At 46.9% G+C, this 5,272-nt stretch overlaps 1 pseudogene; it reads right to left on the bottom strand.

Annotated features, from left to right (window-relative positions):
* Positions 1-1,742: 1,742 nt before the first annotated feature.
* LOC129642931 (60S ribosomal protein L17-like) lies at positions 1,743-2,285 on the bottom strand (annotated as a pseudogene).
* Between the last annotated feature and the right edge of the window lie 2,987 nt (positions 2,286-5,272).

The following is a 5,272-nucleotide window of genomic DNA, read 5'->3' on the forward strand; positions in this document are numbered from 1 at the left end:
CCAGGGACGGGGGAGCCTGGTGGGCTGCAGTCTAAGAGTCGGACACGACTGAAGCGACTTAGCAGCAGCAGCAGCAGCTGGTGGTCCAGTGGTTAGGAATCCGCCTGCCAATGCAAGGGACATGGGTTTGATCCCTGGTCCAGAAAGATCCCACATGACTTGGGGCAACTAAGTCTGAATGCTGCAACTACTGAAGCCCACAAGCCCTAGAGCCCATGCTCTGCAACAAGAGAAGCCCGTGCACCACAACTGGAGAGGAGTTTCTGTGTGATGCAACTATAGAGACCCAGCACAGTCAAAAAATAAGCATATATTTTAAAAATATATACTTAACTGTACCATCACCACATGACTCTCCTTTACAGCCACCACTGCTGCTCATTTCTACCCCCGGCAACCTTCATGCTCCATCGCTAGAGTGATTTTCATTCACAGGTATCATATAATTGGAACCAAGCATCACACATCCTCTTGAAATGTTTGTTTTTTTTTTTCACTCAGAATCATTTTCTTCACATTTAACCAAGTTGTGTGTATCAATAGGCCATCTCTTTTTATTGTTGTGTAGTATTAAACACACATGGATGGAATGGATGGGCCACAGAAGTTTAGCCATTCATCCATGGAGGGACATTTGGCCATTTTTGGACTATTGTGAATAAAACTGCTGCTGGAGGTGGAATAATGTTTCCCAAAGATGCCCACGTCCTTATCTCTGGAACTTGTGAATATGTGACCTTACATGGCAAGAGGACCTTGACAGATGTGATTAAGTTAAGGACCTAAGTAATCAAAGTCTTAGCTGGACACATGTTGCTGCTGCTGCTGCTAAGTCGCTTCAGTCGTGTCCAACTCTGTGTAACCCCATAGACAGCAGCCCACCAGGCTCCGCCGTCCCTGGATACTCCAGGCAAGAAAACTGGAGTGGGTTGCCATTTCCTTCTCCAATGCTTGAAAGTGAAAAGTGAAAGTGAAGTCGCTCAGTCGTGTCCGACTCTTAGCGACCCCATGGACTGCAGCCTACCAGGCTCCTCCATCCATGGGATTTTCCAGGCAAGAGTACTGGAGTGGGGTGCCATTGCCTTCTCCGCTGGACACATAGCTATGCCCATTTCCCAGAGTCCCTTGCAGTTACACCTGACTGTGTAGCTAGGTTAAGGGTGTGATGTGAGTGAAAATGATGAGTGCTACTTCTGGGAACTTATGCTAGTTAGCTAGTTGTTGTTGTTCAGTCACACAGTTGTGTCCAACTCTGTGACCCCATGGACTGTAGCACACCAGGATTCCCTGTCCTTCACCAGCTCTCAAAGTTGGCTCAAACTCATGCCCATTGAGTTGGCGATGTCATCCAACCAGCTCATCCTCTCTTGCCCCTTCTCCTCCTGCCTTCAATCTTTCCCAGCATCAGGTTCTTTTCTAATAAGTCAACTCTTCGCATCAGGTGGCCAAAGTATTGGAGCTTCAGTTTCAGCATTTGTCCTCCCAATTAATATTCAGGACTGATTTCCTTTAGAATTGACTGGTTTGATCTCCTTGTAGTCCAAGAGACTCTCAAGAGTCTTCTCCAACACTGCAGTTCAAAGCATTGGTTGTTCGACGTTCAGCCTTCTTTTTGGTCCAACTCTCACATCCATATGTAACAACTGGAAAAACCATAACTTTGACTAAACGGACCTTTGTTGGCAAAGTAATGTCTCTGCCTTTTTTTTTTAACTTTTATTCGCATTTGTTTTTTGTGGCATTTATTCCTGGGCCATAAGTTTTTGTTGCTTCAATTTCTTCTGGGGTATATTTTTCTTCTGTGCCACCTCTTCTTCTGGTTTAGGAACAATCTAAAGTAAGGATCATCTCAATGTGGCAGGGAGAACTCATGTAGGGTTGATCCGACCATGAGCTCTGTAAGTCCTGGACCGTATTTTGGGGGTTTGTTCACCAGGATGTGCTCAATGACCAGAGAATCTACATCTAAACCCTCAAGTTCAACATTACTCTCTGCAGTTTTGAGCACGTGCAGTAAAAATTCAGCACTCTTTGGGCCAGCGACCCTGCATCCAGCCCCACTCTTTGGCCTGTGCACACCTACCAATTCCACTGTTGTAACGACGGAGTGGCACAGAGTGCTTCTTTAAAGTGATATCCTTCAGATATTTGGTGGCTTTTCGGATATGCATACCCCTTATGGCCTGAGCAGTCTCACGAGTGTTGTTAAAGTGAACATGAAGATTTAAACCTCTTGATTTGCATGATTTTGTGGGGTTTTCTGGGACGAGTGAATAGCACACCAATTTTAGAGGTCACCTCAGGCCGCTTAATGGAAAAGCTTGTCTCTGCTTTTTAATATGCTATCTAGGTTGGTCATAGCTTTTCTTCCAAGGAGCAAGCGTCTATTAATTTCATGACTGAAGTCACCATCCGCAGTGATTATGGAACCGAAGAAAATAAAGTCTGTCGCTGTTTCCGTTGTTTCTCCATCTATTTGCCTTGAAGTAAAGAGACTGGATTCCATGATCTTAGTTTTTTGAAAGTTGAGTTTTAAGCTAGCCTTTTCACTTTCCTCTTTCACCTTCGTCAAGAGGCTCTTTAGTTCCTCTTCACTTTCTGCCCTAAGGGTGGTGTCATCTGCATATTTAAGGTTATTGATATTTCTCCCGGCAATCTTGATTCAGCTTGTGCTTCATCCAACCCAGCATTTCACATGCTGTACTCTGCATATAAGTTCAGGGAAGCCCTAGTTAGCTTGTACTGAGTAACAAATTTCTCCTACTCTTAGCAGCTTAAAACAGTAGACATTTATTATCCCATACAGTTCCTGTGAGTCAGTTTTTTAATAGCTTAGCTGCATGGTTCTGGCTCACAGCCTCTTATGAAGTTGCTGTCAAGGTGTTGGCTGGGTCTGCAATGGGCTTCTCTGGGGTTGGAGGATCTACTTACAAGATGCTTCCCTCATGCTGGCTGTTGGTAGAAGGCCTCAGTTCCTCACCTGGTGAGCCTCTCCAAAGGACACAGCAGCTGGCCTCCCCCAGAGCGAGTGATCTGAGAGAGAGCAAGGCGGAAGCTGCAATGCCATTTATAACCTTGCCTGAGAAGTCATATTCCATGTTTCCATGATATCCTATTAGTTATAGAGGTCATTCCTGTTCGATGTGTACTCAGGAGCACAAACAACAGAAGCAGAAATCATGGTGACAATCTTGGAGTCTGGCTCCACATGCCCTTAATAGGAAAGGAATGTGACAGCCGCTCCCCTCTGCCTCTCTTCCCTTAACCTGGAATGACAAGGGGATTACCATTTTGAAGTCAAGGGTGCATGAATAATGGCAAGCCCTGGGGGATGGCTGAGCAACAAAGTAGAAGGAGCCTGGGTGCCCCACTGTGCCAGTCCTGGACCATCTGCCAGGACCGTTATGTGAGAAAGAAATACATCACTGTCATGTCAAAGCAACACTGTTTTCCTCGTTCTTACAGCAGCCAGTCTGTCCTCTCACTAACACTGTCCCTTTGCTGACCCAGTGAGCTTTATGTCCCCTCCCCGCTCAGCTCCCTGACCTCTGGGGTGAGAGAGGAAGATAGTAATGGGATTCCACCAGCTTCTGCTCCTGACCCTCCCATCACTCAGACAGTTTCTGTCAGTTTAGAAAACAAAAGGAGCAACCAAGGGCTCTCCTGGTGGAAAGCAGTAAAGAATCCGTCTGCCAATGCAGGAGATACTGGTTCGATCCCTGAGTTGGCAAGATCCCCTGGAGAAGGAAATGGCAACCTACTCCAGTATTCTTGCCTAGGAAATCCCATGGACAGAGGAGCTAGGCGGGCTACAGTCCATGGGGTTGCAAAGAGTCAGACACGACTTAGTGACTAGATAACCAATAGCAGCAAGGATGAGCAACCAAACTGGAGCCTCCTCCTCCACTCCCCACTGCCCCCACCCAGGGATCAGCTAAGAGCATCATTCCTTTCCTTGAAAGCTTCTTTCAGCCGATAGATTTTAAAGTGCCCAGGAGAAAAAGCACACAAATCTTGAGCATCACTCTGTAAGTAGATCTCTGCTTTCCTAATACAGTCCGGGTCATCTGTTTAGAAGCATTTAGCAGTCTGGAAGTTTCTTTCCCACCGGTCCATTATCTTATTTGAACCTGAAAACAACTCTGTGAGTCCCATTTTGTCAGTGAGAAAAGTGACGCTTCAACAGAACTAAAAGCGACAGAGTAGATGCTTGTGTGGTCCTTCATTGCACTGTCATCCTTCTGCGCTGTGTCTGCAGGCCCCTCCAGGGTGGGGTGGGTCTGGTTGTCACTGTGGCCTCAGTGCTCCTAGGGGAGTTTGCCGACTGAGTGAGCGAGTTATGTAGATACAAAAGTCACAAGAGGGAGCCAGAAAAGTGAGGCCATAGGGAGGCCAGGCGGCCGCCTTTTGCCATGCTCCCCTGGCCCTCATTAATGCCAAACCTGAGCTTTAGAGATGGAGAAACAGTGGAAACTGGCTGACTTTATTTTTCTGGGCTCCAAAATCACTGCGGATGGTGATTGCAGCCATGAAATTAAAAGATGCTTGCTCCTTGGAAGGAAAGTTATGGCCAACCTAGACAGTATATTAAAAAGCAGAGACATTACTTTGCCAACAAAGGTCTGCCTAGTCAAGGCTATGGTTTTTCCAGTGGTCATGTGTGCATGTGAGAGTTGGACTATAAAGAAAGCTGAGCACCAAAGAATTGATGTTTTTGAACTGTGGTGTTGGAGAAGACTCTTGAGAGTCCCTTGGACTGCAAGGAGATCCAACCAGTCCATCTTAAAGGAGATCAGTCCTGTGTGTTCATTGGAGGGACTGATGTTGAAGCTGAAACTCCAATATTTTGGCCACGTGATGCAGAGAGCTGACTCATTTGGAAAGACCCTGATGCTGGGAAAGATTGAGGGCAGGAGGAGAAGGGGACGACAGAGGATGAGATGGTTGGATGGCATCACCGACAAATGGACATGGGTTTGGGTGGACTCCAGGAGTTGGTGGTGGACAGGGAGGCCTGGCATGCTGCGGTTCATGGGGTCACAAAGAGTTGGACATGACTGAGCGACTGAACTGAACTGAACTGAGCCTTAGCGAAGTCTCCCAAAACCAGGCTTACTATGGGCTGGGCAATAAGGTGGGCTCCATTATTGAACCCACTTTACAGATGAGGAAACTGAGGCTTCCAGCAGGAAAGCATCTCCTAGACCCGGGACAGGATAAGTGGTGGTCTGTGCAGGCCCCACAGGGAGACTTTTGGTCCAAACAGTTCAGA

Source organism: Bubalus kerabau, chromosome 1 (assembly GCF_029407905.1).
Source record: "Bubalus kerabau isolate K-KA32 ecotype Philippines breed swamp buffalo chromosome 1, PCC_UOA_SB_1v2, whole genome shotgun sequence".
Classification (NCBI taxonomy): Eukaryota; Metazoa; Chordata; class Mammalia; order Artiodactyla; family Bovidae; genus Bubalus; species Bubalus kerabau.